The sequence below is a fragment of the Erinaceus europaeus genome, chromosome 4 (genome assembly GCF_950295315.1).
Source record: "Erinaceus europaeus chromosome 4, mEriEur2.1, whole genome shotgun sequence".
Classification (NCBI taxonomy): Eukaryota; Metazoa; Chordata; class Mammalia; order Eulipotyphla; family Erinaceidae; genus Erinaceus; species Erinaceus europaeus.
In genome coordinates, this window is record NC_080165.1 from 41410087 (window position 1) to 41433955 (window position 23869).

Sequence of the window (23869 nt, forward strand, 5' to 3'; positions counted from 1 at the left end):
AATTTGATATGATAGAAATTGAGAGGAGAGGAAGAGAGAGAGAGAGAGAGAGAGAGACCTGTATGTAGCACTGCTTCACTAATCCCTGGCAGGTGGGGGCTGGAGTCTTGAACCCGGGTCCTTGCTCATCATAAACTTTCTTTTAAGCAATCTAGTAGATTTGAAGACACACAATTGTTAGTTCCCACTATGAAAGAAAAACTGCCAGTAAAATTGTGATGCCCTTAGGTTGTAAGATATTGCCCTACTTTAGAGATGTTGAAAATGGAAAGGAAACTCAGAATTGAATATTAGTCATTTCCAGTGACTTTTTAAGATTATTATATATGGCTGAGTGTGCTCTGCTAAGTGAGCAGCCCTATCCCTGATATTTTGATATAGCAGTAGATGAATACCTGGACTTCTGAAATATACTTGTTCTGATGTGTTAGCAGTTCTCTCTCAGGGTAAGAAAACATATGAGGGACAGCCTTTTATTAATCTTTCTCATCAACTGACTACAGTGTCAGTTGGACACTGGAATAGATTTGGCCTTTGAGTACCAACCAGTGAGCAAAGATTTGGGTTCTCATTGCCTAATTTCATTCTTTGTAATCACTTCTGACAGCTGCCCTCCCCCCCATATCAGGTATTTGGTGGCTCCTACTAAATCAGTACTGAGTGTTCCCGCTTCTGGTTTTGCAGTACATAAAGTAATTAATGCTACTCTTTAGACCAAAGTAATAGTAAACCATTATAAGTGTGTGTGTGTGAATGTGTGTGTGTGTGGGGGGATCCAGTTTTAGAAAATATAATCCAATTGTCCTTATTAGCAATGATGCTAGACATTAAAGAAAATCAATTCTGGTAAATACTATTTCATCAAATAATGGGGCCTATTTCAGGTGTGATATCTGCTAATTTATTTATTTTCTTCTGTACTCACACACCTGCACATCATAAAAAAAATCTCACATCCATAAAATGGCATGGAGTATATAGATGGAAATAAAAATCTACCCCACTGCTTAATATGTTGCTATAGCATGAGAATGGGAGGGGGGGGGTAGGGCTGAAAGGATTGGTTTAACAAATCTTTTGATTTTGCACTGATTTGCTAGATTTTTGCCTTGCCTTGACTAAAGAAATCATGATTGAAACCAGTTGTAGGAGCTGATCTGGCCTGACAAATAATTCAGTTTAAATAAAATAAAGGGTGTGTAGGGGGTTCCCTATTTTTGTTACTTTAGCAGACAGGAATAAGTCCTAGGAAATTTGTTACTGTTCTTTGTCAACTGAGAGGCCCCAATCTTCTCAGTTCCACACTTTATGGAAAAGAACCTTCCATCTGAAGCTGATTTACTCCTAGTCGAGTAGACAAACTACTTGCCAGTTCCTCATGGTGGCCTGATTAAATTATATTGTAGCTGGACTTAGCTTTGGGGGGGGGCTTATTCTGAAAAATTAGAGTATATATGGAAGTAACACTTACTGCAAAGTATCAAAATAGGATTCTGAGGTAAAAAATGATGTTTTTTTTTACTACTCTTGGGATCAGCTAAGAGAGAGGGATCCCTACACTTGTAATACTTTACCACCTTTCCCTCCTAACCAGTGACTAACACCTGGTGGTCTTAAGTAAGCATTTCATCCAAATATCGACTCATTTTTTCTTCCCTTTCGGTTTTCTCATGAGAGCAATCAGAAACTAGTGTTTGCCTGGATCTCATCGATGTGAAGCGTGGATCTCAGCTTCCTCTGTAGGCACACCCACCGGATTGCTGCTGCTGCTGTGGTCTCTCAGATCTGGGGAGAAGCAGCCACCAGGTGGCAGCGCTGAGCCTCTCTGAGCCCGTGAGGAAACGTGGGTGAATGTGGGGATGGTCAGATTTCTTTCTTCTCTCACTTCTCTGTCTCCTGAACGCATGTCGCCATATCATCCACCACCCATCTGCTTTCTTTAGGTAGTAGTTATAGGATCGACGGGTAAGAGGGGTGAATCATCAGATTCTGATTCCCCCTTCCCTTCCTACATTAGAAGTTCGTGCAACCACCTACCGCCTTCTGATTACATGTCAGAAGCTCCTAGACACGGGGTAAGCCAAGGCTTGCACCCCTCCCCCAATCTATGTCGAATAACTTAATTGGGAAGAACAGTTATCATGCCCATATCATCTTGCAGAGGCGACAATAACAGCACAGCTTTTCCGCTAGGCTAGCCCCTCTCCAACTTCAGAGAGCCATGCAGAGAAATGCTGCACCTAAGGTAAGGACTTGCAAAGCCCACCCCTCCTTAAAAAAATAATGTGTTCTCTGCCAAAACTCCCCAGCCGTGCAGGCTCAGCGCTCTTCCTGCCCTGAGCTCGGCGAGGATTAATGGTGCTCAGCCTCGTTCCGGTTGCTGCGGCTGAGCCTTGCCTTTCGATTACAGTTACAGAGAGGAAATAAATTGGAATCGACTCAGGCTGTGCTTTTTGAAGAAAAGACTTTCCTACTGTAAACATGTTTCAGGCGATCCTGTCAGCAGCATTTTAACACCCGTCTTCCATTTAGGTTTTTACGACCCGGGAAGGGGTGCGCGCACGCGCGCGCGCGCGCGCGCGCGCACACACACACACAAATTCTGCGCGCGCGCGCACACACACACACACACACACATTCTGCGCGCGCGCGCGCGCACACACACACACACACACACATTCTGCGCGCACATATACACACACATTCTGCGCGCGCGCGCGCACACACACACACACACACACACACACACACACACACACACACACACACATATCTTCCATTTAGGTTTTATGGCCAGGGAAGGGCTGCACACACACACATACACTATGCAGCCGCACACAGACAGAGGCGTGAGCATGCAGTCAAAGTGGAAACATCTCCCCTACCCCCTCCCGCGCCCTCAGGAGCTCCCAGCCCTCCTTTGAAGTCTAAGCTGGCCGCTGGCCTGGAGGTTGTTTCCTGGTCTTCCCCTCCCCCTATCCCAAGTCCTCATACCCCACCCCCCCCCAACTTTGGTCCTGTGCTATGGGGCCCATTTCCGTCACTGACTGGAGCTGACAGTCACTTGGCTCCTTTCTCCCTCACATGTCCACAGCCTTGGCGCTGGAACCTAGTTGCGCTCAGCACCCTGTGCATCTGGAAGATTTTCGACTACAGGCTGGGCACTCCCTCTCCAGATCGCCATAGTGCGGCAGTTTTTTTCCCTTCCCCTTTGGGAATGTGGACGGGGGTGGGAGGGGGGCATTGGGCGCAGCATTGTGCATTGTGGGGCTGGTGAAGAAAAAAATCGTAGTAGTTAAGTGGGGTAGACAGTTGATTGAACCCGAATCGTCTAGGGTCCTGTCTCCAGAGTCTTAACTACTAAAGGGTCAGTCTCTGTGGCCACCTTCGCTCCTGCCTCTGAGGGGATGCAAAGCGCCATTGGATGCCAGGCGCTCTTGTCCAGGGGCCCAGGGGGTCACCCCACTTGGTTCTCTTCCCAGCACCTGTACCAGGCAATTTTAGATTGAAGGAGGGGTAGCCAAGGATGTTGTTCTTGGCACTGTGCAGGGGCTTTGGCGTGCTTTCTCCCATTTGGGTTTGAATGTCTCATTCTTTACACAGGCAACAAACAGCAGCAGCCAGGCTGAGGGGCAGACAGGGATACCCCAAAATTATTCTGATGACCCCAACACGCTGTGTGAATGGCACCTAGCCACTACCATGGAATCCCACCCCAAACCTATAGCCAAGTAGAAGCAATTAAAGTCAGATCTACAGGGTGGGGTTGCGGGGAGGTGGGGATAGCAACTGAGTTCTGTTACTGAAAGAAAGGGGGGTGTGCTTTAACAAGAGCCAACATTAGCAAACCAGTTGACCTGCTTCTGGAGGCTGTGCGAGGGTGGATTGGGGCTGGTGCTTCTGCCTGGGAGAGAAACCTGCAGGGGAGTGGGCAGAGGGAAGCGAAAGCAAAATGTCAGATAAGAGCTGGAGAGGAAGAGGGGAGGGGGAGGATGAAAGGCACTTGGTGACAGAAAGGACAGGTGGGAGGACTGCTAGGGCTGCTAGGCAATGTGGGTCACAGGAGAAAAGGGGTGGGCGCATGGCAGGCATCAGGCAGGCACCCAGTCTACAGACTCCTAACTCTCCAGCCTGGGATACTACTGAGGCCAGACATAATATGTAGCAAAGGAGGCAGGAAGGGTGCTTCTGGGGCTAAGGGGTGGGTGAGTGGGTGAGGTGGGGAGCAGAGACAGAAGAACTCAGTGCTCTAGATGGGCAGGGTGTGCTGCACACCTGGCATCCGGGACCTACCATCTGCTTCCAGCTCTCTGCCTCTTGGGCGTGGGCCTGATAAGGAGTTGACTGCCCTGGGGCGTGCATGTCAGCTGCAGTGATGAATTCAGTTAATCAATGTTTATGGCGCTCCTACTGTGTGTGGTTGGTGGCCTCAGTCTTCTCCAGCTGCCGGACTCTGTTACTGCACCATCTGTGCTGTTTAGAGCCACAAACTAGAAAAGAATCCTAAGTATACTGTTGTAAATTCACAATCCAAACAGGAATTCATAAGTAACTTATCCATGGGGAAAGAGTAGTGGACACAATTTGGGGCTATAGAGATGTTAGGTCTTGAAAAGTAAAGTGTGCTACTTTTTTTTTCTGCTCCCCCATCCACATTTTCACAAAACAGAATTCAAAATTAATAACTTAAGCAATAACCTGACATTTAATCTCTCTTATGGGGTTTGCAACTAACAGAAGGCTAATCCTTAAACTCTTGAGTTTAATTCATTAATTTAATAAATACCAGACTCCCAGCACTATCATTTTTTCCCTCAACACTATCATTTAAAAAAAATATTGTATTTATTTATTTTCCTTTTTGTTGCCCTTGTTGTTATCACTGTTGTTGTTATTGGTGTTGTTGTTGCCGGATAGGACAGAGAGAAATGGAGAAAGAAGGGGAAGACAGAGGGGGGGAGAGAAAGATAGACACCTGCAGACCTGCTTCACCACTTGTGAAGTGACTCCCCCTGCAGGTGGGGAGCCGGGGGCTCGAACCAGGATTCTTACACCCATCCTCAAGTTTCATGCCATGTGCGCTTAACCCACTAGGCTACCACCCGACGCCCAACACTATCATTTTATTATAATTATTTTAATGTAACTGTAACCCTGAAAGAAACCTTAGCCTTCTGTGTTTGCTATAATTTCAAACAACAATAAAAAGGAGAAATAGTCACAGAACTGATAATAAAGCAATATATATTGCAAATGTGCATGCTCTAGCTATATTTCATTAGAACACCTCAAATGTCCAACATTTATAAAAATTCTTCTTAGAGAATACGACTGTCCAAGTGTAAATTATATACTGTGAGCTCCAGGAAAGTGCTCATCAGTGGGGATTCACTGATAGCCTAAATTCCCAAATGCCCAGTGGCTGAGGTAGTCTCTTAGAGTAAACCAGCTTCCTGGTATCAGCTTTGTTTGGACAGTCAGTCTCTCATTCATTCAGGCTTTGTGTCTGTCAGTGAGTCATGGCAAGAGCCTGCATATGAGGGTTTATCTACTTCAAGATGAGAAAAGAAAGTTAACCAGAAAAGATGAGTTTCTTGCTGTATGTGTGGTCCCAACTTCAAGTCCTGCCATCACATAGGAGGTACCATGTCACTGGGTAGCTCTATGTACTATGATGTTTTTCCTCTCTGTCTCTGTTTCTCCTGGTCTTTTTTATGTGAATGAAAAAATTAGCACAGAGTGGTGAAATATTTCATGAGTATGGCCATTGGTAAGGCCCCGGCTTGTGGCAAGCATATGAGGGAGAGGGAGAGGGAGAGGAAAGGAGGATAAATATTGGGTTGTGAAGAAGCTGGTTTTAGCATACAGAAAGATGAAAACTCTTTGGGGAGAACTGAGATGCCATGCAGACACCAACTTTGCAGACACGTGACCAAGTCTGTCTTGTATTTCAGTAGTGTTGTCAGATGACTAAGCCACATGAGTGATCCCAGATGAGTCTAGCAGGAGAATCAGTCAGATCGACAAGGCACAGAATCATGAGAACAGTGAGTCCTTGTTTTAAGTCGCTATGCATTAGGTGGTTTGTTACCAGCAATAGAGGACAGAGTAGTATTAATTACAATACCAGTTATAGGTGCCAAATACAAATCCACCCGAGAAGGTCTTACTTTCGTAATGATTTTAGATCTTTATTTTAAATTCACCAGTGTCAGTGGTGAATATAGGGGTTAGCTAGACTAGAAAATGTAAATAACCCCAGAGCTTTCCTTTTCTCCAGTTGCAAGTTGTGCTGCTTTGTCATCATCCCAGATTTCTTTAAAATTCTTTCTTCTCTTAAGAGACCCGCTGCTTACAAACTGTTTTCCATCTCTGTTGTACCTCGTGCTGTCTGTGACCTTTTCTGGCATGTTTTTTTTCTCTTACTACTCCCCCCCTTTTTTTCTTCTGTCTATTCCCATTTTTTTCCATTTTCTGCTATTGCTTCAACGTTTATTTACAGTACAGTAAACAGGCCAGCCATATCTATTAAGTCTTCAATAAATTTTTTCTTTGTTATTTTTTCCCATTGTATTTGCTTATAGAAGTCTTTCAGTCATTAATTGGGGGTAGTGTTATCCTGGAATGGTGTGGTATGTTCACATCTAGGGCATAATTAAAAATTGTCTTACTTAATTTTTAAAAAGTAATTTATTTCTCATTTATTGATAGATACTGAAATAAACTGAGATGGAAGAGGGTTATAGGAAGAGAGAGAGAGACAGACCTGCAGCACTTGTTCAGAGCTTGTGAAAATTCCCCCTACTTGTGGGTTCCAAGGGGTTCTTGCACATGGTAATGTGTGCTCCGCTTAGTGTACCACCACCCAGCCCCCCTTCTCACTTTATTTTTATTGGTATGTTTATGTGTCATTTGTGTGTGTGTAGGAGAGAAGCAAGTGACCAGAGCACCACTTTAGTATTCATGATTTTTTTGTCTTTATTATTTTAATGAAGTCCTAGGGATTGAACCTAGGACCTCTACTATTGATCAATATCCCTTCCATCAATTGTTACTCTAATGCCATGGAATGCTGTACTAGTCAGGGCTTTCCAGAGAAACAGAGCCAAAAGGAATATTTCAACCCCTCTCTTACCACATTTTATTTTATTTTATTTTATTTTACTTTGCCTCTGGGGTTATAGCTGGGGCTCGGTGCCAGCACTATGAATCCACTGCTCTTGGAGGCCATTTTTTCCATTTTTTTTGCCCATGTTGTTATTATTATTGCTGTTGTTGGATAGGACAGAGAGAAATTGAGAGAGGAGGGGAGACAGAAAGTGGGAAAGAAAGATAGACACCTGCAGACATTCTTCACTGCTTGTGAAGCCACCCTCCTGCAGGTGATGAACCTGGGGCTGGAACCCGGATCCTTATGCTGGTCCTTGAGTTGTGCGCCATGTGTGCTTAACCCGCTGTGGTACCGCCCCCCTTATCTCTTTTATCTGTATCATTGTCTCCCCACCATCTATGTATATACAAGTCATATATAATAAATATGTATATCCAGACAACCCACATAATATGTATGTAGATATATAGACAACCCAGAGAATATATATATACATGTACAGTGCAGTTTTAAATCATCTTTGCATTAAGTTTAAGTAGGTTTTAACGTTGACTGGGGGAAATGGAAGAGAGAAACAACTTTGAAAAAGAGATTCAAATGTAGTGCTCTCAGCTGAAGAGTATGATAACAAGAAAAGGAAATACTAATGGTAAAATTTGCTGCCCTCTTTAAGTATATAGCTATAAACTCTTGAGGCTGGAAAGTCCCTGATACTAATATGAAAGATAGTATCATTAAATTTACTTCAAGTTTAAAATTTGTTATAGCTTAGTTCAGAATAGATATAGTTTTTCCTTTTCATGTATATGCCTCAAGGGTAAAATGGAAAAAAAAAGACTACTAAGGAAACTCTATACCATGTAATTAAAGGATAGTCTTTATTAGCTTTCCTTTAGAGGTGATTTTATTATGATAATCATTGCTTGTAGCACATATTTAATAGTCTAAACAATACTTTCTAGATTATAGAATTTAGAGGATTTTTTTAAAAAAACCCAATGATCAGAGAAAATTCTGTCTTTGTGTTAAGAAGGTGTTCTTTAATGTATTTGCATTAATGGATGGACTATGATGAGATGCTGACATGTCCTGAAAATATAATGACTGAACACATTAGTTACTTCTTGGTGATCAGAGTCTACTCCCGAACTGCCCCTGCGGCTACAGACAGACTATGACCCACATAGTCAACGACTGCCACCTCTCCAGATTCAAAGGAGTTCTCGAAACTTTACATCAGGCTCAACCTGATGCTGTTGACTGGCTACGGAAGAAGGGCAAACGCTAGAAGAAGAAGAAGAAGAGTCTACTACTGTGAATTCAGCAGTTCTCCAGAGTGGTTCCCTTTCCCAGTAGTGGCCAAGCTGAGTGGTTCAATATCTAACCATGTGGCTTCTATGACTGTCACAAAAGGGAAAACATAGAAAACTCATTCATCCTTAAATATCTCATCTTGGAAGTGATACATGTCAGTAGTTAGTATTCATAGCCCATTAGCTATAACTAAGCTCATGACCCATAAAGATTTGGAAATGTGAGGCTGGGTGGTGGTGCACCTGGTTGAGTGCACATGTTACAATGGCAAGGACCGACCCAGGTTCAAGCCCCTGGTTCCTACCTGCAGAGGGAATGCTTCACAAATGGTGAAGCAATGCTGCAGGTGTCTCTCTGTCTCTTTCCCTTTCTTTTATTTCCTTTCCTCTCAATTTATGGCTGTCTCTATGAAGTAAATAAAGATAATAAAAATAAAAAGATTTGGAAATGTGATTTTTTTCCCTCTGTGCCCTCAGGAAAAAGGAAAAATGAAGAGGGCCAAATAACAAATCTATTCTACATTACTTCTAGGATTGAGATGTTTCACCTAAAGTTGCTACAAAGTGGATTTAAGAAAATCTGTTTTCTTTTGAACTGGGTGTAAAAATAAAAGTTATCTTTTTAAAAAAAATTATTTATTTATTGCCTTTTGTTGCCCTTGTTGTTTTAATGTTGTTTTTATTGATGTCGTTGTTGTTGGATAGGACAGAGAGAAATGGGGAGAGGAGGGGAAGACAGAGAGGGGGAGAGAAAGATAGACACCTGAAGACCTGCTTCACCACCTGTGAAGTGACTTCCCTGCAGGTGGGGGGAATTCCCTGCTCGAATCTGTATCCTTATGCCAGTCCTTGCGCTTTGTGCCACGTGCGCTTTACTTGCTGCGCTACCTCCGGACTCCCAATAAAAGTTATCTTTTGCCAGGATTTTGTTTTTAATCTGAACTGATATTTAGGGTGATCTTTAAAAAAAATTTCTTTATTGGGGGATTAATAGTTTACAACAATTAAATACAATAATTTGTACATGCATAATATTTCCACCTAACAAATACAACCCCCACTAGGTCCTCCTCTGTCATAATGTTTCAGGACCTGAGCCTTCCTCCCTACCCCAGAGTCTTTTACACCAGCTCTAGTCCAAGTTCTGCTTAGAGGTTTCCCTTCTGATCTTGTTTTTTAACTTCTGCCTATGAGTGAGACCATCCCATATTCATCCTTTTGTTTCTGAATTATCACAATTCACATGATATCTTCAAGCTCCATCCAAGATGGCATAAAAAAGGTGAATTCACCATAAACCTGAGACTTTGGAGCCTCAGGAATAAGAATCTCTTTGCATAACCATATGCCATCTACCCCATTCACATTCTTCAGTTTTCCACATAACAATTCAACCCCCCACTAAGTCCTCCTCTGCCATCATGTTCCAGGATCTGAACCCCACCCCCCACCCCAGAGTCCTTTACTTTGATGCAATACACCAGACTCAGTCCAAGTTCTGCTTTGTGTCTGTTGTTTATTTATTCATTTATTTTTGGTAATCGAATTGGTTTCATTGAAGGTGCCTTTAAAATTTACATGGAAAAAAACTCTGCCGATATTTTCCTCTAAGTATTTGGTAGTTTCTGGTCTAACATCCAAGGGGTGTTGAAATCTCCTACTATTACTATATTGCTGTATCCCTTTCAGTAGATGTTTGATGTATTTAGATAGCCTTTCATTGGGTGCATAGACCTTAAAAATCGTTAAGACCTCTTGATTGATGGATCCACTGAACATTAAGTAATGTCCATTCCTATCATTTTAAATTTTATTTGTCTTAAGGTCTGTTGTGTCAGATTGAGAATAGCTGTTCCTGCCCTTTTTTGTGGTCCATTGGCTTGTATAGTAGTTTTCTATCCTTTGTCTTTGAGTCTGTGTTTGTCTTGTTGAGTTAGGTAGGATTCCTGCAGATAACATATGGTTGTGTTGTGTTTTCTGATTCATCTGCCTACTCTATGCCTTTTAATAGGTGAATTCAGGGCATTGGCATTTACTGATGTTATAGAGTGAAGATATTTTAATGTCATTATTCTAAAATTTTACAGTGTTCTGATATATGGCATGTTTATAATGTGACTGTTTATAAGAGATCTTTCAGAATTTCTTGCAGGGAATGCTTGGTGATAGTTGACTCCTTCAACTGTTGCTTGTCTGAGAAAGTTTTCATGCCTCCATCTAGTGTCATATGGGATGACTTCAAAAGAAGTAACCTGTGCATTATTGGCTTACCTGAAGAAGAAAGGGAGGAGAAGAAAGCATTCTTCAGGACATAATAGCTGAGAACTTCCCTAATCTATACAAAATAAAAGACATAAAGGTTCAAGAAGCTCAGAGGGTCCTAAACAGAATTAACCAAGACTTAAAGACGTCAAGACACATCATATTTAGAATGAAAAGGAATAAGGATAAAGAAAGGATCTTAAATGCTGCAAGAGAAAAACAAAGAGTCACCTACAGAGGAAAACTCATAAGATTAGCAGCAGATTTCTCCACACAAACACTACAGGCCAGAAGAGAATGGCAAGATATCTATCAAGTGCTCAATGAGAAAGGCTTTCAACCAAGACTGCTGTATCCTGCTAGGGTGATGTTTTTTTTTATTTTTATAAATTACCTTAAAATTTAAAAACAATAATTAGAAGAAGCATGAACACCTCCATTTCTGAGTATGATCTGGTAATACGAAAAAGCTGTCATATCCAGGAGAAAAATAAAAAAGAAAGAGAAAGAGAGGGATTATAAAAGTGATACTTCAAGAGATACTGTAAAGCTATAGAAACATTTAGACTAAAAAGTTGTTTTAGAGTAGAAGCTTTCCTATGGGAGCTAAGGTTGTTGGCCATTTTCTATTTAAAATATTCATTTTAACAATTTCATGTGAGATAGAGGGTTTTATGGGAGGAGGGCCCATCAATATATTCCATACCATGCCAGGGATCAAACCAGGAACCATTGGTATGGGATGCAAGTTCTGTACTCTACCAGGTGTGTGACTTCCCTTACTACTCTCCATTTTTTTTTTTTTTTTTTGTCTAGGAACTTTTGCTGAATAAGTGCATACTTTCTTAGCAAAAAAAAAAACAAAACAGAATTTTAAAAAATTTCTTTATTAGGGAATTAATGTTTTATATCCAACAGTAAATAAAAAATAGAATATTTTATATCCTTGTGGATTAGCATGAACAATTTAGGCTGTGTAAGAACATCTAAATCTTACATCTCTCAGTGGGCAAAAAAATAAGACTGAGAGCCATGTGGAGGGCAAGGAGTAAGTTAGGTTTGTCTGCTCTGTTGGCTCTAGTAGTTCTAGGCTACTTATTGGTTTTGCAAAGGGGGAATAGCATTCATAATTTGTGGTGTTAGTGGACTGAATAGAAGCAGAGGAAACTTTAAACTGGGATGCAGGTGGGAACAGTGAAGGGCATGGGAAAATGAAAGTGGAAGTCCACCACAAATGGGGAGGGGGAATGGTTCTCTCTCAGTCTATAGGAGTTGGGAGTGAGGCCCACCACAAACTACAGAGAATCCCTCTTCCTCCTTCATTCCCATCTGCTGGTTTTCCCACGTCAAAAGTAATAGTCATATTCCCTTATAGGATATAGTGGAATGTTGGGACAGTACTGAAAGCTAGAAAACTCAGCACCAGATACAGAAAAATTAGTTACAAACAAAGCACACTAGAGGAACTGGCATAGAAAAATTATATACAGGGTGGGGGTAGATAGCCTAATGGTCATGCAAAGAGATTCTCATGCCTGAGGCTCCAAAGTCCCACGTTTAATCCCCCACAGCACTATAAGGCAGAGCTGAACAGTGCTCTGGTAAATAAGAATATATATATATATATATATATATATATATATATATATTTACATACATACATTGCTTTTCAGATTTCTTTTTAATTGTCATCAGGTTTTTAGTTGGGCTTTATACTTAAGTGAATCCACTCCTTGTGGATTCATTTTTTTTCTTTGATAGTTTCAGATCTAATATTTAGATTTTTTATTTATTTTAAGTTAATTTTGGTGTGTGGTGTTACGTGGTAGTCTAGTTTCATTTTTCTACATGTGGCTGCCCAGTTTTCTCAGTACCTTTATGAAAGAGGCCTTCTTTTCCCCACTGAATAAATTTGGTTCATTTGTCCTATATTAGCTGTCAATATATGCGTGGTTTTATTTCTGGGCTCTTTGCCCTGTTTCATTGATCTGTTTTTGCTTCAGTATGATATGGTTTTAGTTATTATTGTTTTGTAGTAGCATTAGTAATTATTTGTCTTATCACTGACTGAGGTCAGGCAGTCTGATACCTCTATCCTCTCTCTTTTTTTCTCAGGAGTGCTTTGGCTTTGTGGTTAGAGTTTGTTGTTGTTGTTGTTGTTTTCAATGCCACATGAATTTTTGGATACTTTTTTTTCAATCTCCTTAGAAAATGTCATTGAGTCTTGTGCTTAATATAGGCCCCAGATCAGATCGGTGGGGTTTACAGTTAATGGCATTTATATACTTTTCTCTTATTTGGGAGCTACTCTCTGCCCTGATCTAGCTTTCTAGTCTTATTTCTAATTCTGACACCATCTCCCCAGACAATACCTTTAGCCCACTTGATATTAGCTGTCAAGGTAAGGCAAAAATTAATAAAGTCATGGGCCCCTTGGAATATACCTAAAATAGACTTCCTAGCTTTTTCCAAAATAGAGACCCCAAATCTCATCTGCTATATCCTTACCTATAGGTTCCTGATTATTAAACATTTTGATCTGCTTTAATCTTAATGCTTTTCAGCCACCAATTTGTAGATGCTACCTGATGCCATCCTGACTTCCCTGGTCCGAGGACCTTAACAATATGTCCTGGAACTCTGCCTCTCAAGAGCCCTGCCCCACTAGGGAAAGATAGAAACAGGCTGAGAGTATGGATCGACCTGCCAGTGCCCATGTCCAGTGGAGAAGCAATTACAGAAGCAAGACCTTCCACCTTTTGCATCCCACATTGATCCTGGGTCCATACCCCAGGGGGATAAAGAATAGGAAAATTTCCAGTGGAGGGGATGGGGTGTGGAACTCTGGTGGTGGGTATTGTGTGGAATTGTATCCCTTTATCCTACTGTCCTGTCAATCATTAAGTTAACAATAATAAAAAAGAAAATGCCATTGAGATTTTAATAAGTATTGAATTGAATCTATGCATTGCTTTTAGAATGATGGCTATTTTTTCTATTCTCCCAATCCATGAACATGGGGTACTCTCTCTTTTTTTTTTTTACTATTTATTCATTGGATAGAGACTGAGAAATGAGGGTGAGGCGGAGAAAGATAGAGGCACTGCAGCACTGCTTTGCCTCTTGTGAAGCTTCTCTCCCTACAGGTGGGGACTGAGAACTTGAACCTGGGTACTTGCATACCTAATTTGTTAAGGGGTGTTCTTTCATTTCTTTGTGTCACCTTTTGTTTCTTTTAATAATACCATATAATTTTAATTGTAGAGATCCTTCATCCCTTTTTGTTAGATTTACTCCCAGATATTTTATTGTTGTGGGTTCCATTATAAATGGAATTACTTCCTTCAATTTTCTTTCCTTTGACTCACCATTTGTGTATAAAAAATTGCTACAGATTTATGTATATTGTTTGTATTCTGCTACTTGACGGAATTTATTGATGATTTCATTGGGGGGGCAGCGGATGTAGATTTTAAGAATCTGTACGTATACTATTGTGTCAGCTATAAATAAGAATAGTTGAACTTGTTCCTTTCCATTTTTCATTCCTTTAATATCTCCTTGCTTGATTTCACTGGCAAGAACTTTTAGGATTATGTTGAGTAGTAGTGGGTAAAGGTGAATATCCTTATCTAGTTTCCGATTTTAGGGGAAAAGCTTCAATTTTTATTAATTGAATATGATGCTACCTGTGGGCTTGTCATAAATGGCCTTTATTATGTTGAGGGATTTTCCTCCTATTTCCAATTTCTGTCATAAGTGGTTGTTGAATCTTGTCAAATGCCACTTTGTTTCCCCCCGCCACCAGAGTTATCACTGGGCCTCAATGCAGTTACTATGGCACTATGAATCTACTGCTGCAGAGAAGCCATGTTTTCTTTTCTTTTTCTTTTTTGTTTGCTTGCTTGCTTCTTTCTTTTTTCCTTTCTATTTTATTTGATAGGACATAGAGAAATTGAGAAGGGGGAAGTAGAGAAGAAGGAGAAGGAGGAGAAGGAGAAGGAGAAGGGGAAGGGGAAGAAGAAGAAGGAGAAGGAGAAGGAGAAGGAGAAGGAGAAGGAGAAGGAGAAGGAGAAGGAGAAGGAGAAGGAAGAAGAGAGACCTGCAGACCTGCTTCACAGCTAGTAAACTGTCCCCTTTATGGGTGGGAAGTGGGAGTTCAAACCCGTCTTTGCATATGTGCTCACCTCAGTGTGCCACTGCCTGACCCCCTAACCAGTACATATAACCATGTGCTTTTAATCTTATTTTTAAAAGATCTTTTCCATATAGTATAATGTTACCATATCTATATTTTTTGAACCAACTCTACATTCCTGTGACGAATCCTACTTGATCTTGGTGGATTATTCTTTTTATGTGTTGTATTTGATTTGTAAAGATTTTGAGAATCTTTAAATAAGTGTTCATCAGTGACATAGGTCTATAGTTTTCATTTTTGGTAGAGTTCTTTTTTGCTTTAGGGATCAGATTGATATTGACCTCAGGATGTGTTTGGGGGTGTTTTCCCCACTTGAGTTTTTTGGAAGAGTTTGAGGATGGTGGGTGTTAGTTCTAGAGTTTTAATGCTCTATGTAATTCATTAGTACTGCTGTCTGGACCTGGATTTTTATTCTTGGGAAGACTTGATTATTGCTTTCATTTCTGCACTAGTGATTGGCCTGTTGAGACTAACTACTTCCTCTTGTGTCAAACTTGGAAGTTAGTATGACTGTGACCAAAAAGAAGATTCAGAAGATTAATGAAACCAATAGTTAGTTCTTTGAAATCATAAAGTAGATAAACTATTGGCTAGATATACCAAGGGAGAAAAAAAAAAGAGAAAGCTATGATAATCAGAAATGAGAGAGGTAAAATTATAATTGATGATGCAGAGATACAAAGGGTCATATGAGACTGTTATCAGCTTCATTTCTCTATGTGAATAAATTGGAAGGTTGGGAGCCGGGCAGTAGCGCAGGTTAAGCACAGGTGGTGCAAAGCACAAGGACTGGCAGAAGGATCCTGGTTCGAGCCCCTGGCTCCCCTCATGCAGGAGTGTCGCTTCACAAGTGGTGAAGCAGGTCTGCAGGTGTCTTTCTCTCCCCCTCTGTCTTCTCCTCCTCTCTCCATTTCTCTCTCTTCTATCCAACAACCATGACATCACTAACAACAAAAATAAAACAAGGGCAACATAAGGGAATAAATAAATAAATAAACAATAAAAAATAAATTGGATAGTTTATATGAAATGGACACATAAAGATATTTATTAAATATTAATATAAATATTAAAGATATTTATTGGTACTTTTGTTGATACCAGTCAATTTATTCATTTTCTTAATGTGGACAGAAGTACAGAGAGATAAATGATTGTGTTCAGCTGGGGTGGGGATTCTATATGTCTTACAGGAAGGAAAGAAACAGTAAAATTATTATAGTGTTTTTGAACAGTTATACTAAAGGTCTGTAAGTATACAGCTGAGGTAGAGAAGTAAAGATATGGCGGGTACTATGGCAAAAAGAAAGCCATGATCTTGTGGTTTTTTTTAAGTTTTTATTTATAAAATGGAAACACTGCCAAGACCATAGGATAAGAGGGGTACAATTCCACACAATTCCTGCCACTGGAACTCCATATCCCATTTCGTCCCCTGATAGCTTCCCTATTCTTTATCCCTCTGGGAGCATGGAGCCAGGGTCATTATGGGATCTTGTGGGTTTTAAGTCTTAAAGAGAAGGAAGATAGTGGTAGAGTAGGGTGAAGTGTTAAGTAAGCTGAAAGTAAAATGATTTTTCTTGAGCATTGCTGGGCTAGCGTGGGGGTGCCTCTTCCTGGGCGCATACTCTCTGGGTTGGAGAGAACGTGACCAGAGCCAGCCTGGGCTGTTATTCAGTCAGCAACTAGAGGGAGATGACTCATGAACAGAGTTCGTGGTGGCAAGGCGATTCAATCCTTTATTGATCAGAGAGCCTAGGCTTTTAAAGGTCGGACCCGGAAGTGTCAAGTTGGAAACAGAAATGGACATGGTTATGAAAGCAGCGGAGAAAGGCAAAAGGGGCCAGGAAAGGTAGGAACTTCCTTAGCAACTGTTGCAAGGGTTTTAACTGGTAGGATCAATAATACCCTGGAGGCAGGGAGGGTCTTGAGGGTAGAAAGAAGATAGATCAAAGGAATGGAATGAGTGGGGAATCGTTCAGGCAAAACAATGATTATGTAGATAATAAGGGAATAGGCCATAGTATCAGGAATGCAGGGTGCTTTGTGAGACAGGGAGACTGATAAGATGAGGCAAACCTTGGGGGGTTTTGTCCCTTTTTGCTCTACCTCTCCAAGCAAAAAGAGAGAGACTGACAGGATGGATGTCCACTTAAGTCAAACCCTTCCAAGCTCAACCACATCCTCACAATTTCCTGACAGAGCATGAGATGTCTGGTTTTGTGATTTTTAGCTTCTTCAGGTAGAGTTCTATGAATTTAGAGCTCAGCATTTTGGATGAGTCATGTAGTAGATGCCAAAGTTGTCTAAAATAATGACAGGAGTTAAGATGGATTGGATAATTGGAAGCCACATTTTGACATCCCAGTCAAAAGACATGAGAGCAGATGATAGCAAACTGGGAGGGGGGGGAGAATGCAGTTGAAAGCTAAATGGTTTAAGTCTCATAGAGGGGATATTTACAAGTGGGAGCAGTAAAAAAAAAGTATATGAACATTGACTCAGCTACCAAACCTGAAGTGAGAATAAGTAGTTTCCACATGGGAGGCCTACAGGAGAAATGATACTTTAGGATAATTTGTGTCACTGAGGTAAAGAGGTGGAAAGAGAGATAGAAGGTATAGAAAAGATTGTTGAGTGCAGAGGAGCCATTTTCAAGACACAATGATATCCAGAGTTGTTGGGTCAGTAGAATGATGGCTATATATAAATATATATATATAAACAGGCTAGGACCGAGAGTTGACATTCTGGGGGGGGGGGGCAGGTTGGAGAGGCTTAACAATATGGCAAAGGATTTATTCCTGAAGAGTTTTTGGAGGGTGAGCAGTTAGCATCACACTGAAATCTGGAAGGATTTTCTATTGGAACTTGTCTGCAACAAATATCGTAGCTTTTAGGAACATGTTATTTAAAGTCTTTCTTGGCACTAGAGGACACCTGCCTTGCCATGTGCATGTTTTCGTAGCTCACCCAGCAGGATGCCTGCCTTGCCACTGACTTGACCTGGGGAAAGCTCTTATGCTGTGATGTCTCTTTCTCTTATCTCTTTCTCCTTTACTAGTATTATTTTCATATATAAAATGGAAACATTGACAAGACCATAGGATAAGAGGGGTACATTTCCACACATTGCCCACCCCCAGAGCTCCATATCCAGTCCCCTCCCCTGATAGCTACCCTATTCTTTATCCCTCTGGGAGTATGGACCCACTGTCATTATGGGGTGCCGAAGGTGGAAGGTCTGGCTTCTGTAATTGCTGCCCTGCTGAACATGGGCATTGGCAGGTCGAACCATATTCCCAGCCTATCTCTCTTTCCCTAGTGGGGCAGGGCTCTAGGGAAGCAGGGCTCCAGGACACATTGATGGGGGTCATCTGCCCAGGGAAATCAGGTTGGCATCATGGTTTCATCTGGAACCTGATGACTGAAAAAGAGTTGTTATAATGCAGAATAAATTGTTGACTAATCATGAATCGAAAGGCATGAATATTGCAGATGAAGATTGGGGTCTCTGTTTTGGAAAAAGGTAGTAGGTCTGTTTTAGGTATATTCCAGAAGGCCCATGACTTTACTAGTTTTTGCCTTAGCCCAACATCTAATATGTACCCTCCTCAGCTACCTCCTATTACATACCCTCCCAATCACTCCAAAGCTAACTGTGTCAGACAAAGTAAGGACTACAAAAGCTGAATAGGGCCAAGAGACTGGCATACTTTAATGATGACTCTCTCTCTTTAAATGTTTATTTATTATTGGATAGGTACAGAGATAAATTTAGACAAGAGGGTGAGGTAGAGAGGGAGAGATATGGAGAGACACCTGCAGCCCTGCTTTACCACTCATGAGGCTTACCCCCAGCAGGTGGGGACCTTAGGCTTGAACCTGGGTCTATAATGTGAATGCTTAACCAAGTGCACCACCACTTGACTCATATCTCTTTCTCTATCTGAATGAAAAAAGCTGCCTGGGAACAGTAAGGTCATGTATGCCTGAGGTTCTAGTTTGTCAAAATTAACTGATTAAAAAACAAAGTTATTTGTTCATTTTAAAGTTGAAAAGTACCACAGCACATTAATGTGTAGAGTTTTTGTTTGGAAAAATGAAAACATTCTGGAAATGGATGATGGTGTTGTTTACATAATACTGTGAATGAACTTAGTGGCACTGACAATTATTAGGCTGTCGGGACAGTCATGACATAGTTCTTTCTCTTTTCCTATACAAAAATATGTCATGACTTCTCTGATACCCAATAGTTTTGATGACTCATTTTCTACTAGGTACATCGCCACCCACCCCCACCCTATATTTTGTGTCATGACAGAAAAAGAGAAAATCCAGAGCACTGCTCTGCCATTTATGATGGCCCATTTGGTTGTCTTTCTTGCTATTGTGCAGTGTTAGTATAGAATCCTGGGCCTCACAGCTTGTGCACTACCACTGAGTCACCTCCCTGGCCCACTTTACCACAGAGTAAGACCTCCCACAACGTTTAGCGAAGATGAGCAACTTGTTGAGTCACCACTCTCAGACATGCTTTGTTTCCCTTCTGACTGGGCCATCACTGTATGTTAAAATAATAATAATAATAAATAATTAGCTTCTAAATTTTGACATCTGGAGGTTTCTCTTTTATTACTTATTTATCTATTTGATAGACATAATGAGAAATCTAGAGGAAAGGGGGATATAGAGAAGGAAAGAGACAGAGACAGATACAGAGAGATATCTGCAGCACTGCTTTACTACCTGGCAAAGCTTTCCCATTGCAGGTGGGGACTCGCCACCAGGTGCTTAAACCTTGGTCTTTCTGTGCTGTAACATGAGTGTTCAACCAGGTGCACCACAACCTGGCTCCACATCTGGAGGTTTTCTGTAACATTTCTTTAAAAACTAGTCTAGCTACTACCTGAGTATATATATATTTAAATATATATTTATTTACTTTTTGTTGCCTTTGTTGTTTTTATTGTTGTTGTAGTTGTTGTTGTTGATGTCCTCGTTGTTGGATAGGACAGAGAGAAATGGAGAGAGGAAGGTAAGACAGAGAGGGGGAGAGAAAGACACTCGCAGACCCGCTTCACCGCTTTTGAAGCGATTCCCCTGCAGGTGGGGAGCCAGGGGCTCGAACCCGGATACTTGCTCCGGCCCTTGTGCTTTGCGCCACGTGCGCTCAACCCGCTGTGCTACCACTCCACTCCCTATACATTTTTTTTTTTGCCTGCAGGTTATTGCTGGGGCTCGGTGACTGCACCACGAATTCACTGCTCCTGGAGGCCATTTTTTTCCCATTTTGTTGCCCTTATTGTTACCCTAGTTGTTGTCGTTACTCTAGTTGTTGTCGTTATTATTGTTGTCATTGCTGTTGTTGTTGGATAGGACAGAGAGAAATTGAGAGAGGAGGAGGGAAGATCGAGAGGGGGAGATAAAAACAGACACCTGCAGACCTGCTTCACTGCCTGTGAAGCGAACCCCTCCACACACACCCCCACCCCCGCAAGTGGTTAGCCGGAGACTACGAGTATCCTTACGCTGGTCCTTGCACTTTGTGCCATGTGCGCTTAATCTTCTGTTGCCACCTGACCCCCTATATTTATTCTTATACATGAGCTGAGGACAACCTGCTTCTCCCCATCCTCCACTGTGAACTTGTCGCCACTGGGACTCACACTATGTAGCCACTCAGCCCAGTGCTTGCCCTGCTGTTACTCTACAGAGTTTATGGTATGTTGGAATAATCTTATAGCTATGTTTCTACAAAGATGAGAAGACAAAAGATATGTGAACAGGGTCTTGCATTTCAAGAAAATATGGGGAAAACATGTTACTTGGTGGATATGAATCTGTTTGCTTAATGTGTGAACAAGATAGGGGCTAAGAATACAATCTGGCAAACTTGAGTTATTTTTTACAACTCACCCAACTCCTGAGGGCAAATTGTGTTTGCCTTTGTGATTGATATATACTGTTTATTTATTTTAGTTTTAAATAATTTGTGTTAACAAAATTTGAAGATTGTAAAAAACTATCTTGTTTTCTTCTAGCTAAAGTACCCTGACTTTGAGCCTCTGGGGAGCTGTGTGTGGGGTATGAACTGATCAGACTATGTTTTCAGTATCTGCTTATGTAAAAACAGTGATACACTTTCTGTATCTGGGTGTATATGTGTGAGTCTGTGTGAGAAAGGAATCACATAGATCCGGTCTTATTCATTGGCACATACATGCATTGTTTGTGCCAAATCAATCAGTAGAGATGGGAACATTAAATTATTGTGTGTCTACATCACTGTGGGAAAAAAAAATGGGCATGTACTGTCACCAGAAGAAGTGCACTGACTTCTTTTTTAAAGTATATATAGTGAACACCAGATATTCCGACGCTGTGACTGACTCTCTTTTAAAAATATCCTGACAGTTCTAAATTTACATACAAGGTATTTTGCAATTTTAAGAGCCCCCCCCCACACCATTTTATGGACTTATCCTTGGACATCTTTGGTTGGTAGTAACAGTGCATTGACTTACCATATTACTGGATGAAATTTGCAAACCTTTCAATGAGAATGACAATGCCCAGTGTCTACTAAGAAACTGGAGGATTGTCCCAGTACTTGTCAGCCATCATCTGACATCTTTGGTGCTCTGTGGTTTTAGAAAGTATAACTGTTGTGGTCCGGGAAGTAGCACAGTAGATAAAGTATTGGACTCTCAAGCTATGAGGTCCCGAGTTCAATCCCCGGCAGCACATGTACCAGAGTGATATCTGGTTCTTTCTCCTCCTAGACCTGTCATAAATAAATAAATAAATAAATAAATAAATAAATAAATAAAATATTTTTTAAAAGGAAGTATAACTGTGACCCAGGCTAAATCATATATATGCATGAAAGTGTAGTTTCTAGGGTTGTTAATAGCAAAAATAACAAGGAGATTTTTAAGAACTGAATTTTTTTTTCTCTAATATTCTGCATCCTAGAAGCCTGGAATTAGTATCAGTAAGACCATCTCTCTTTGAAGGCTCTTGTGTAGAAAATATTTCATGCCTTTCTCTTAACTTCCAGTGTTATAGTAGCTTTTAGCACCCCCGAAATCAAATCTTTGCCTCTGCTCTAACATATTATATTTTCCCTGTATATCTGAATTCAGCTCCATCAGGACCCGCAGAGAGAGAAGGAAAAAGGGAGGCACATTTGGATGCAGTAGTAGGGTCAAGAGCAGCTTGGTGGAGAAGAAACTAGAAGGAAAAGGGGGCAATTATGTACAAATCTAGAGAGATAGTTATAGAGATGATAGTTAGCCCATGCTTTGCAATGGAAGGGTTGGGGGTTCAGAACTCTGGTGGTGGAAACTGTGGAATTATACCCCCATTGACATGTAATTTTATAAATCAATATTAAATCACTAATAAAACAATTAAAAACATATATACAGTGCTGGGGATTGAAGTTAGGGTGCGGCATAAGCTTTCTACCATTGAGTCACCTGTAGGCAATGCAAAGATGGATCAGCATGTGCAAATCAGTCCATGTAATAGATGACATCAAGAAAAAGAAATGCTAAACACACATGATCCTGAAAAAGCATCTGACAAAATTCAATACCCATTTTTAATAAATAATATTGATAGACTGAGGATAGGAAACAAGCCCATCACTAGTATCATACTCAGTGGGGAGAAACTGAAGGTTTCCCTCCTACAATCTGAAACAACGCAAGGATGTCCACTCTCACTATTGTTGCCCAGCGTAGTTCTTTTTGGGACCAAATATTAATGGGTAGAAGTGATTGTCACATAGAAGTGATTGTGCCAAGTAAAATATGTTAAGATGTCAACAACACCTACTGGGTATTGTTTTTTAAAAATTTTTACAATGATTTTTATTAACTGGATAGAGACAGCCAGCCATTGAAAGGAAGGGGGAGATAGAGAGGGAGAGAGATGGAGAGACACTTGGAACACTGCTTCACCACTCGCAGACCTTTCCCCCTTCAGGTGAGGACCAGGGGCTTGAACCTGGGTCCTTGCGCATTATAATGTGTGCACCACCACCTAGCCCCAGGTTTTTTTTTTTACTAGTATGTATAAACTAAAATAAACAAACTTGCAGGAACCATAAAACCCCAAATGGTTGTTTACAAAAAGATTTGATTATTAATGAGAAAAAGTGAGAGGGAGAAAGGCAGCAGAGCATGCAATGCAGGATTGGATTTCTAGCTTCAGGGTCCAAGCCTGTAACCACTACACCACCTTCCAGGCCTCTAAGTAGTCCCCCACCCCCTTCTTTCTCTCTCTTTTGTTTGCTTATTGCCACCAGGGTTATCACTGGAGCTTGTTGCTTACATAATGATTCTATCCATCCTGACAGCCTTTTTTTTTTTTTTTAAATATAATAGGGCAGAAATTGAGAGAGGGGAGATAAAGAGAGGGAGAGAAAGACATTTGTAGACCTGATTTATCTCTTGTGAAAGCTCTCCCTTGCAAGTGGGTACTGGGGTTTGAAACTGGGTCCTTGTGCATGGTAACATGTGCCTTCAGCATCATGCTCGCTCCAAACTGACTGAAGTTCTGAAAACTGGATTGGTTATTAGAGGAAAGGGTGTGTTGGGGGGGATGGGGGCTAGAGGTGGGATATATAGAGGACTTCATTTTTTGTTTTTTTATATTATTTAATTTTTTGCTGGCTTTGAAAGTGACTGGGATCCATGTGGATTCAGTCGGCTAGGAAGGATCGTCAGTTTCCCCAATGAATGGGTACTCACGGGATGCACCACGGGAAGGTCGATCCAATGCAACGCAACTTTCAAAGCCACCCAACTTTCAAAGCCAGCAACAAGCAGCTCCTGACAGCTTTCAAGCTGTTGGTCCTGCTCTTCGAGTCCTCCAACTTAATGTTGAGGGGCTGTCCTTTGCCAAACGCGTTCTTATTGGTCAACTGGCGATACAGCATCAGGCAGATGTTATCTGCCTACAAGAAAC

General features: G+C 41.1%; 1 long non-coding RNA gene across 3 annotated transcripts in view; it reads left to right on the forward strand.

Annotated features, from left to right (window-relative positions):
• Positions 1–1199: 1199 nt before the first annotated feature.
• LOC132538054 (uncharacterized) overlaps positions 1200–23869 on the forward strand; it is a 47206-nt gene continuing 24536 nt past the window's right edge. The window contains exons 1-2 of one of the 3 annotated variants that reach the window (XR_009549466.1): positions 1200–2245; positions 14630–14810. This is a non-coding gene — a long non-coding RNA (uncharacterized LOC132538054). Of the gene's footprint in view, positions 2246–4932; positions 6048–14629; positions 14811–23869 lie in introns of those variants that run through there. The other 2 variants (XR_009549465.1, XR_009549467.1) reach the window with 2 other exon arrangements.